This window comes from Triturus cristatus, chromosome 9 (genome assembly GCF_964204655.1).
Source record: "Triturus cristatus chromosome 9, aTriCri1.1, whole genome shotgun sequence".
In the NCBI taxonomy this organism is placed as follows: Eukaryota; Metazoa; Chordata; class Amphibia; order Caudata; family Salamandridae; genus Triturus; species Triturus cristatus.
In genome coordinates, this window is record NC_140592.1 from 721,714,967 (window position 1) to 721,727,007 (window position 12,041).

Sequence of the window (12,041 nt, forward strand, 5' to 3'; positions counted from 1 at the left end):
TTGAAGCCGCTATCTCCCCTATCACGTGACACACTCGTTTAAGTGGGCCACAATATCATTGGTCTTTTAATGACACGTCACCTTTGAGCCCCTCCCCTTGTATCAGGTGATCACGATCATATGAATCTTGTCGACCCATTACATTTCACGTTACATCAGATAGCGCGTATTCCAACTTGGATCTCAGAGCGTCCACAGCGAACGAGACCCGCCGGTCCCCAGTAAGTTGTCTAATAGATATACACAGAAGCGCATAAAGATAGTCGAACCTTAGGCATTTCGAAGTTGAACTACGCCGTTCCTGTCATAAACTGGTCGGTGTTGAATACTTAGATCTCATGAATAGAATATCGCGTCCGTTTAACACACGGGTGATGTCCACTAGGTCGTTCTTATACACGTGATTACCAATGGTCACTACATTGCACTTACAGTTTTTGTTGCAGTCGTTCTATTTTGTTTTCCCATTATTCACCACAGTTGAGATTTTCATTGTTGTATTTCTTAATGGTTTTTTTGCTCCTCTTTCATTTATTTATTTTGCACTACACCTGTATACTAATCAGTTGATCTTGTTCAGATTTAGTACGTGTAGTGAACTTAATGGTCCTGTTTCATTTCGTTACAGACCCCTGAAGAAGGGTCAGATTTGATTGACCCGAAATGCATTGGGTGGACATATGAAGTTGAATACCTAATATTATGTATAAAAGTGGATTATGGATACGAGTTTCAAGTGTTTAATGAGTCGCTGAAGCTCAACGTATGGAGTAACCCTTGATTTCAATGAATAAATTGAACTATGTGAAGAAACCGAAGTGTTTCATTGGGTATAGTGCGCACTTGTTCAGTGGGAAGGTGACACTTCCCACAACATTCTCTACTGTCCTAGTGTAATGTCATGTGACCTGTGGCTCTAGTGTTCCGCTACCTGTCTCTGAAATCGACATCCTACTTCTGCTGATGTGTTGATGTATGTCACTCCTGTGTTGCGTCTGGCTGTTCACTTACACTGGGACACAGCTAATCCCATGCCATGGCATGTGGAGGTTCACAACCTCCGTGTGTAGCTGGGTCTTGGTAGGAGTGTCACCTGGCAGCCATACGTGTCCAGGGCATGTGGCACATACCTGACTCCGTATGTAGCATATGTGTATTGACAGATTAACATGTGCTCAGTACAAAAAAATTGTTGTTGTAGTGCACTCACTCTTCCTTGTCACTTCCAAATTACTGCAGAGCGCCGCCTCTTCCCCGACCAATTCCGGACTTGGCTGACATGCGGGAGAATGACTGTATACGCTGCTACCGCTTCCCCCAACCGTTGATTGAGGAGTTGACGGCAAGGCTGGCACCACACCTGCAACCGCTGCACAGGTATCCTACGGCACTGACACCCAAGCTGAAGGTAATGGCAGCCCTACATTTTCTTGCCACGGGTACCTTTCAATATACCATAGCTCATGTTGGTGGCATGTCCCAGAGCATGTTCAGCCGTGTGCTGCATGATTTCTTAGAGGCCATGTTGCTTTACCTGAAGGAGTTCATCCATTTCCCAACTCCTGAACTGTTGACTGGGGTCAAGCGTGGATTCTATGCCCTGGGAGGGATGCCCCATGTCATTGGGTCCATAGATGGGACACATGTGGCTTTGGTACCACCACAGGCACAGGAGGTAGCGTACAGGAATCGCAAGCACTACCACTCCATCAATGCCCTTGTGGTGTGTCTGTCCAACATGGTGATTTCACATGTCTGTGCTCGTTTTCCAGGATCAGCACACGATGCCTACATCATGAGGCGTAGCAGGGTGCCTGAAATGATGACGCAGCTGTGCAACGAACGAGCATGTGTTGTTGGTGGGTACACTCTGTCTGTCCTGTATTTTGCGTAGACTTCCAGCACGACCGCTTCTCCTGTCCTACTTATGTCCATGTGGTTTCCATGTAGGGGACGCTGGCTAACCCAACATGCCATGGCTGATCACACCTCTCCGCAACCCCAGCACGCCGGCCCAGCTCCGCTACAACACCGCCCATGGCCGGACAAGGCGAGTGATAGAGAGGACATTTGGCCTCCTGAAGAGCCGATTCAGATGCCTCCACAAGACCAGTGGCGCCCTCCCATATGCCCCGGCGAAGGTCTGCAAAATCTTCATGGTCTGCTGCATGCTGCACAACATGGCAGTTGAGAAAGCTGTGCCATTCATCCTGGATCAAGATGATCAGGACCATCCACCCGTGGAGGACGAAGGGCTTGGCAATGGGGCTAGTGATGTGGAGGATGTGGTTCCACAAGAGGACATTCGGAGTCGGCTCATATGCGACTTCTTTGCTTAGTGGTGAGTACCAGTGTCTGAGTGTGCACTCATTGGTCACCGTGTGGCATGTGTTGCGATGTGTGTGTCCATCTGCATGTATGCCACGTGAGTCAGAGGTGTGTGTGGATGTGTCACTGGAGTGATGGTGCCAGTGATGAGTGTATTTCCCCAGTCATAATTGTGACCTAGCATGTTGTCATCCTTACATGTGTCGAGTACATGCACATGCAAGTGGCTGTGCTTTTTGTGGCTGACTTCTTGTGTGTCTCTCATCCCCAGGTACTTGCGCATGCCGTCTGCTGGTTGCATTGTTGTGGCACTGCTATTCCTCATGGACACGTCATCGTGTGCTGACTCAGCGTTACACGCACGGACAAGTTTGGAAGTCTCCTTAGGGTAAGGGATGCATCAGGGGTGTATTGGGTGTGGCAGGTGTTTACGATGTGTGCACACTGCCCCTGTCGATGTTTGGTTCCTCTGCAGACATGTCGCATCACCATGGGACACATGACATGTAGCTGGGTACACCTGAATAGATGGTCAGACTTGTTGACAGTCATCTGTGATGGGATAGTGGATTGTGATGATGGCATCAATGTGTGTAACACTGCCCTCGGACACATACGGTTTGCATTGGCTTGACATGGTGTGGGACTTCCACATCAGAGGATCAATGGTGTATGGCAGCCTCTCCGTGAGCAGCAGGGGTGTTTAGCTGTTAGCCGACACTTGTGTGCCAGTTCCATGGCTATCACGCATTTGTGCTGCAGAAGGGGGGTTCCAGTGTTGGACCCACATGTTACTCCACATGACCTGTGTATGTGTACTCCGAGTTGCCGCTGCATTCCCGAATACATGAATAATAAAGGTGTCCCTATGCCTCCAAGGTGCCTCTTCTCAGTCAATGCTGGTGTGTTGCCACGGTGCATACGGCATGTCTGGCATGGTTTTCCCTGATAGTGGCTATGTGTCTATGTGTCGAGTAGCAAGATGCAAGCTGTTTGTGTGGGATTTGACTGTGTATTGTGCATGATGTCCATGACTGTGTGGGTATTGTGACATGTGCCATCCCCATGCATCCAACGTTGGCCAGGCCACCATTCTCTGCATCCACCTGACTCAAGCTTGCAGGACATGGTTCTGCCACCTGTCCACACATACCTGGGTGCCCCCCAGGACACTCCACATGATCCCTGACCTCTGCGCATGGCTGTCGCTGTACTCAATATGTCTGTCGGCACGGTTGTGCGGCCACCCCCTCAGCTGGTTGGGCCCATCACGGGTGTGTATGGTGCTCCATGTCTGTGTTGCCTAATACATTGTGACCCATGTGTGTCCTGTGCCAGACTCAGGCCCCAGGGTGTGGATAGTTGAAGTCATATGAGAACTCAGGCATGGTTAGACTTTACAAGACACATGTAAGGTAATAATGCAAAATGTAGGCATCATCTCTTTATCGTGTAAATTTTTATTTTTGTTGGGGTACGTGGGGGGGGGGGGGGGTATGACATGAGGGGCTTTCCGGGTGTGTGGAATCCAAAGTTCACTAGGGGAGTTGTTGTCCTTGCCATTGGAAATCCTCAGAGTCCATGCCACAGTCTTTGTCAACATTGGTCAGACAGTGACCAGCAAGTCCATGTGGCAGAGAATGTCTTTTGCTGATGTGCTGCTGTTGGTCCAGTGGGCCAGGTGCCAGGCCAGGTGTCCTGGGAGATGGTGCTGTTGCGCCGACCCTCACGGTCTTTTCCGTGGACGACCCGCCCTCCTGCGGGAACCCTCAGAAGCAGGCCGTGACGATGTTTGGGATGCTCCGTCGGATGTCTCCTCCTCCTCCTGATCCCTCCCTGTGGGTGGTGATGTTCTACGCCTGGTGGCACAGGGAGGGTTGCCCATGTTGTCGGCTATCCGACGGAGTGTACGGTGAATTCCCGTGAACACCGTCACGAGCTCAGCCTGTCTGTCCTCCATCCGCCCTTGGTGTCGCAGTAGACAGGCATGTTGCTCCGCATGTTGCTGGGCCTGCTGGGTCATGATCTCCTCGAGGATGGACACAACCTGGGCCATGCCCGTGGTGTCCTGCCGGTATGTCTCCAGGATGTTTCTGACATGGGAATCTACCGGTTTCGCAGCCAACTGGTCAGGCTCGCGCCTCCGCCGTCCTCCACTCCCACCACCCCTGCCCACTTGCACCTGGCCTGCCCTTGTGGGCACATCGGGTCTCCGGGACCCCTGAGGGGTGGCATTAGCGTTGTCGCCTGCCTCCTCCTGGGTGCCCGGTACACCGTGTCCCTCCTGGCCAGCCTGGCTGCATTGTGGTGGTGGGGCAGGGATCCTGGGTGTCTCCTGGGATGTGGCAGGAGTGGGGGTGGTGGTTGGCCCAGTTGTACCTGACGCAGGTGCTGCAGGTGGTTGGACACCAGAGGGGCCAGGTTGGTCGGGGTTGTCCACAGAGTGGTGAGAGTCGTCGCTGCCGGTGGGTCCGTCATCCCGCCGAGCCGGGTCCTGTGAGTCTTCCCCCCCAGTGTTGGGGGGTGATCCACGACGTTGACCTGTGTGTGAGAGAGACAATGTTATTTTTGTTCCATGCAACATCCATGTTTCATTCGTTTCTAAGTTGGCACATTTCCTCTGGGAATTTGGATATGTCTTGCATTCCACTCACAGGTCACTTGTGCATGGGTATGTCCCTTGGCCACAGCTTTTGAGACTTTACCTATGTGTGGCACAGTCTTACTTGCTGCGTCAATTGTGACTGCAGTCAGCAGTGGAGTGAGCAGGTGTGGCGAGCCATGCATTGGCGCCTTCCGTGTTGCACTGTACGTGGGCACATGGAGTTGTTCCACACACTTATATAATGCAGGTAGCTGGCGTTGTGCTCGTGCACAGGTTGGGACATGGCCCAGTGTTTTGCCATGGAGAAGAGAGGGGGATTCAGGCACTGGCCACCCTTGTCTACATGCACGCAGTCCACCTGCTGACGAGCAGACATTCCCACACCCCCCAAGGCTGAATTGGTCTCCCTGTGTGTCCCTTTCTCACTCCCTCTCTGTCCCCCTCTCCCTCCCTCCCTGTGTCAGCCTCCTCCCTCTGTCCATCTCCCTGTGTCTCCCTCCCTCTCTCTCCCCCTCTCCCTCCCTCTGTGTGTCACCCTCTGTCACCTCAGGCCAGCTTCCTAGGCACACACTTTTTGCAGATCTTTGAATGGCCCTTGGCTTGTTGATGTGAGTTTGTTTCTGATCTCCAGGCACCCATTGGGTGTAGTGTCTGTGTCTGCGCTGCTGCTGTGGTGGTGTGTGCTGCCACTCTTTCACAGTGTTGGCTGTTCATTAGCTGCTGTCATGTGCAAAAACGTGCCTTCACCCCATGTCTTAATGCAAGGAGTCCGCCATTTGCTGGCAAGTCTTTCCTGTGTGTTGACACACTGTTTGTCTGGCTGTGACCTAAGCCATATGGGCAGAGGGCATTGTTGTCTGCTTCTGAGTTGCACTATGGGATTTTTGGGGCACACACTCCCACCATCCGGCTTACCGTGTCTTGTGTTGGTGTTTTCTGTGGCCTGTGACTTGGCATTGTCCAGCTGGGTGCATGGGGCATGGTGGCTCTAGTGGCATGTGCGTGTTCATGGAGTGTGGTTGAGTCATGCGATAGCTTGGGGTGGTTGCCTGCCTGATTGTGAGTTTGGTTGTGGATGACGTACCCCCCATGTGAGGTGAGTTGTTTGTGTACTCACCCGGGTCTCGGAGTCCTTCTAATCCGTCCACTGACACCACCGGCAGTATGGCCATCACCCTCTCCTCCCAGGGATGGTATTGTACGGGTCTGCGGGGCGGCCCTCCTCCAGTGATGTTGGCCTGGTTGTGGTCGTCGGTCATTTTGGCTCGGACCCTCCTCCGCAGATCGCACCACCTGGCTTGGCATTCATGCCTGGTCCTTCTGGTGGACGCAACAGCATTCACAGCATCGACAATCCTCTGCCACATGGCTGTTTTTTCGGAAATGCTGGTCTGTCTGACCAATGTTCCAAAGAGGGGTGGCTCGACTCTGAGGATTTTGTCGACAAGGACCTCCAACTCTCGGCTAGTGAACTTTGGATTCTTGTTAGTGGGCATGGTGAGGGGTGTGGGTGTGGATGGTTGTGGGGGGTGTGGGTGTGGATGGTTGTGGGTGTGTGGGTGTGGTTGTGCAGGTGTGTGTGTGAATGTGATGAGGGGGTGTTTGTGTAGGTGGGTGTGTGAAGGTGTGCAAGTGTAAGGTGTAGTAAAGGTTCAAGTATGGTGCTGTAGGTTGTCTGTGGGGTCTGGCAGCAGTGAGTCTGTTGCAAAGGCTCATGGTTTGTGTCTGTGGGCCCTTTTTATTGGTCCATTGATGGGTGTGGCTGTGTTTGAACTTTGGGTGGGTGTGTCATAAGGAGTGGTTGTGTTTTGGGCCTCTGTTTGGGATTTTGGCAGTTGCAGGTCAGTGAATGTGTTGTATTTGTGCTTGTTGGACATGTTTTGTGGCTTTGTGCCATTCGAATAGTGTATTCTTGTGTTGTTTTGCTTTGTCCTGGTTGTGTACATGCGTTTTTAGCGTGTGTACGGTGTGTACTTCAGCAATTTTGTTGTACAGTGCTGTCCTTGTGTCTGGCTTGGTACGACTCGTACATGCGCGATGTTGGGTGAAGGTGCTGGTGTTGGGGCCTGGGGTGCGCTCCGTACTTAGAATGTTGGGGTGGGGGTACGCTCCATACGTACGCGGGTGAGGGTACGGGTCGTACATACACAGTTGGGGTGGGGGTACGCTCCATGCATACGCGGGTGAGGGTACGGGTCGTACATACACGGTTGGGGTGGGGGTACGGTCTGTACATACACGGTTGGGGTGGGGGTACGCTCCATACATACGCGGGTGAGGGTACGGGTCGTACAGACACGGTTGGGGTGGGGGTACGGTCCGTAAATACATGGTTGGGGTGGGGGTACGCTCCATACATACGCGGGCGAGGGTACGGGCCGTACATACACGGTTGGGGTGGGGGTACGCTCCATACGTACGCGGGTGAGGGTACGGGTTGTACATACACAGTTGGGGTGGGGGTACGGTCCGTACATACACGGTTGGGGTGGGGGTACGCTCCATACATACGCGGGTGAGGGTACGGGTCGTACATACACGGTTGGGGTGGGGGTACGGTCCGTACATACACGGTTGGGGTGGGGGTACGCTCCATACATACGCGGGTGAGGGTACGGGTCATACATACACGGTTGGGGTGGGGGTACGGTCCGTACATACACGGTTGGGGTGGGGGTACGCTCCATACATACGCGGGTGAGGGTACGGGCCGTACATACACGGTTGGGGTGGGGGTACGCTCCATACGTACGCGGGTGAGGGTACGGGTCGTACATACACGGTTGGGGTGGGGGTACGCTCCATACGTACGCGGGTGAGGGTACGGGTCGTACATACACGGTTGGGGTGGGGGTACGCTCCATGCATAAGCGGGTGAGGTTACGGGTCGTACATACACGGTTGGGGTGGGGGTACGCTCCATGCATACGTGGGTAAGGGTACGGGTCGTACATACACTGTTGGGGTGGGGGTACTCTCCATACATACGCGGGTGAGGGTACGGGTCGTACATACACTGTTGGGGTGGGGGTACGCTCCATACGTACGCGGGTGAGGGTACGGGTCGTACATACACGGTTGGGGTGGGGGTACGCTCCATGCATATGCGGGTGAGGGTACGGGTCGTACATACACTGTTGGGGTGGGGGTACGCTCCATACGTACGCGGGTGAGGGTACGGGTCATACATACACTGTTGGGGTGGGGGTACGCTCCATACATACGCAGGTGGGGGTACGGGCCGTACTTACGGGGGTGTACATACACGGGTGGGGGTACGTCTCGTACATACATGGGTGTACATACACGGGTGTACATACACGGGTGTACATTCACGGGTGGGGGCACGTCTCGTACATACACGGGTGTACATACACGGGTGTACGTACATAGGAGGGCTGGGGGGAGTGTTGGGCACGTATGCGGGCACATGTCTCCATGGTTGCTATGGGAGTTCGGTGCGGACGGTGTTTTTTCCATCCGGTTGTAACATCGGACGCACGGGATGGATCGTACTAGCGCGGTCGGACTTCACTTTTCACATTTGTACGGTAATTCGTCCGAGGATGTGTTGGACACATTTTCCGACCCGAGGACGTGTGGGGAATAATTCCCAATGCGATTCGTATGGACTTTTTCCCATGCGAATCGTACTTGGCAGTTTGTACGGCACTTGTACGATTCGTACGGTAAAAAGACCGGATACGAGTCGTACGGGGAATTATTTTCCAGGATCGTAATCGGCACCATAATTTCGGTTTTGATTCAAACCATAAAAGTATACATATAAACATCACATACAAATACTATAAAATGCCATGATTCATGACCAGACAAATCTCACAAAGACCGTACAATAATTCATAGTCAGTAAAGTGCAAATAGCGCAAGGCATAAAAAAGACCATATAGGTTCCTAAGGTAAATGAAGCAGTCAAACAATACGGAAAACCGCCTCATTGATCCATGCAAGTTCTCAATTTAACAGAGAGTTTTAAAAATTCGATTATATGGAGAACACTGTCGCTGTGCAAAAGTTGTAAATACATTAATGCTGGTCTGATCGGATTAAAATTGAGTTTCTTTAAAAGAGCAATCAAATAACGTTTGCGAGGGTATTCATAAAATTTACATAAAAATATAAAATGCAGCATATCCTGTGGAGACTTTCCGTCGCAGCCACAGGGAGTTGCAGCCTTATTAAAAATATCTTTTTTTGGTCTAATTAACAGATGATGAAAGATATTTACCCTAAACCTTGACAGCAGGAACTTCTCATGGGAACTAAATGAGCCCATCAAGTAAGGCTCTATTGTCTCACAAGTTTTTAACATGACATATTTCCTAATGCTGGGTTTCGAAAGCTCCTCTTCCTCACGTTGAACCTTTCTCCCCATATAAAAGGCGCGCTTAATTACCTCCACATCCCCATTTACGATCCCGCTTGGATTTTCAAATAGCTCCAAATGGCCAAGTCGGGTGAAACAGGATTTCAAGTATTTTAACCAGGGGGAGCGCATTGCCTTGTCAAGAGACAAGACATCTTTCACGATCATATGGGTTAATGGAATATCCTGGTTCAACCAGAGTTTTACCCAGCAAGTCAAAGGGCGCAAAGAAAAGATATCACATAAATATTGCGCCCCCAATTCTTCGTGTACTGCCAAATTAGATGTACCAGATGGAACACATAGAAGACGTTTCATAAAAACGTTTTCAGCCACCTGAAGCTGTTCTCCAGCCACATAGCCCCATAATTCACTGCCGTAGACAGCAGTTGCCACTGATTTAGCATTATAAAGTTTCATCATAGCATTAATGGGCTTCTTCCCCGATTTCGATGCGAAGTTAAAGATGGTAGCATTAACCCTTGCCAGTTCCCCTTTCTTTTTTTCCATGTGGGGGCCCCAATTTAATTTAGTGTCAAATAGGACCCCAAGATACGAAAACGATTTCGAAATGGGGATAGATACATCATCTAATTTAAATACAAAGTTCCTTATTGGCTGTATTCCAACTTGCATGATAAACGACTTAGAGTTATTGACCAGTAGGTCTCTTTCTGTCATAAACAAATTAAAAGCGTTTAATAAAGCTTGGAGACCCTTCTCGGTTTCAGAGATTAAAACCGCATCATCTGCGTATAAAAGAACTGGAATACCCCGCCTGCCACCTCTAGGACAGTCAGCCTGTACCGTCTGTAAAACGGAATCTAACTCATTAATGTAAAAATTAAAAAGAAAGGGAGCGAGGAATGCATCCTTGAAGCACACCCTTCTTAATATCAAAGTTGGCCGTGTTGCTCGAATCCGACGAGTACCTAACGTTAGCGCTAGTGTTACTGTGTAGGTCTATCAAAAAGTTGATAATCCCACTATCCACACCCTTCTCCCACATGGATTGCCGCAGCCTTCCCCTGTTGACACAGTCGAAGGCTGAAGACAAATCCATGAAGGCAAGATGGGCAGTGCCCTTCCGAACAACAGTGTATTTGCTTAGTATTAGGAAAAGATTAAGACACTGGGTTATAGTAGATCGACCACTACAAAAGCCATACTGGGAAATGGACATGATGTTATTTTCTAACACTCAGTTTGACAATCTCTGTAACAGGATTCTCCCCACAACCTTGACCATAGAGTCTATTAGTGAAATCGGCCTGTAACAAAAAGGACTGCCCCTATCGCCCTTCTTGAAGACAGGGACAATCGTTGAAACTCCCCATGCAGGGGGACAGCCAATTTCAGCAGCAGCGTTAAAAACAGACTCTAAAATGGGAGCCCAAAAACTTGAGTCAGACTTATATAAGTCTGGTGGGATCCCGTCAGGGCCGGGAGCTTTCCTGCCTGTAAGTCCCTCTATGGCCTCCATAACCTCGCCTTTATCAAACATAATAATTCCATCACTGTTACCAGGAAGCAAATTAACACCTTCCGCTTCCACACAACTATAGAACTGTTTAAAATGTGACTCCCATTCTTCCTTTGTTATGCAGCATTCTAGCCCATCACCCGGATTCTGGACCAAAAATGTTTTTTTAACTACCGTCCAAAATCTAGAGCTACATTTTAAAGTAGAGGGGTCAAGAATTTCTTCCCAGGCCTCTACTCTTAAAAACTCCTTGCGTAAGGCAATGGCAGACTTATATTCTTTGCGACACAACTTTACATCTGTCTTTATTCTAGGGTTGGCTGCCAAGGCTATCCTTAAATTACGAGCTGCCTTAGAGCAATCATGATTAAACCATCTCGGCCCCTTATTGTCTAAATTCTTTACTGGGACCATCATCAACTCTGCAACCTTCTCCGTCAGGCTTTGAAAGGCACTAAGAACCTGGATCGGATCTGCCCCTTCTTGAATACAGTTCTTTATATCCTGTGTGCAGTTTTCCCTAATATTTTTATATAATAGGTCAGGAGTAATCGTTGACCATCTAAGGCGCCGTCTCCCATCAGTTGTACTCAACCTACCATTAATACATTTCCGGTCATCATTAACTATCCAAGGGCCCTTCAAATGAACAGTGAGTGGATTGTGATCGCTAAATTCACTTTGTTCAATATTAAAAGAGTCCTCAAATGACTGCATAGACAGAGAGAGTAACACATAGTCAATGAAGGTACCCTTCCCATGACCTTTGAAAGTTGGGATGTTAAAGCACATTGTGGGATCCCTCAATGACATAGCCAGGGAGAGATCTAAACAGTTCAATAAGTCATTAAAAAGTTCCCCCTCCATCGTATGTTCCAAATGCAATCCGCCGAGGCGGTCGCACTGCAGATCCTTTAAACATTTCAATAGGGGGTCGCCGCAAGGATGAACATTAAAATCTCCCATAATCATAAGATTATGAAGACAATCCCTCAATGAAGAATTAATAAATACGTTTAAAGCAGATATTTGGTTAGATCCTATGTTGACGTTAACAGCGTTATAAAAATTAACCAGACCAGCCAAACAATTTTCTCCATTCAATACTAAGGCCATAAATCCAGAATTTGCTGTTGAAATTCTGCGAATTTTACATGAGAGTTTAACTGCGATAAAAATCACCAGACCTCCCTTGGGCCTGCCTCTACTTGATACTATTGCGGGAACATAAAATGCCT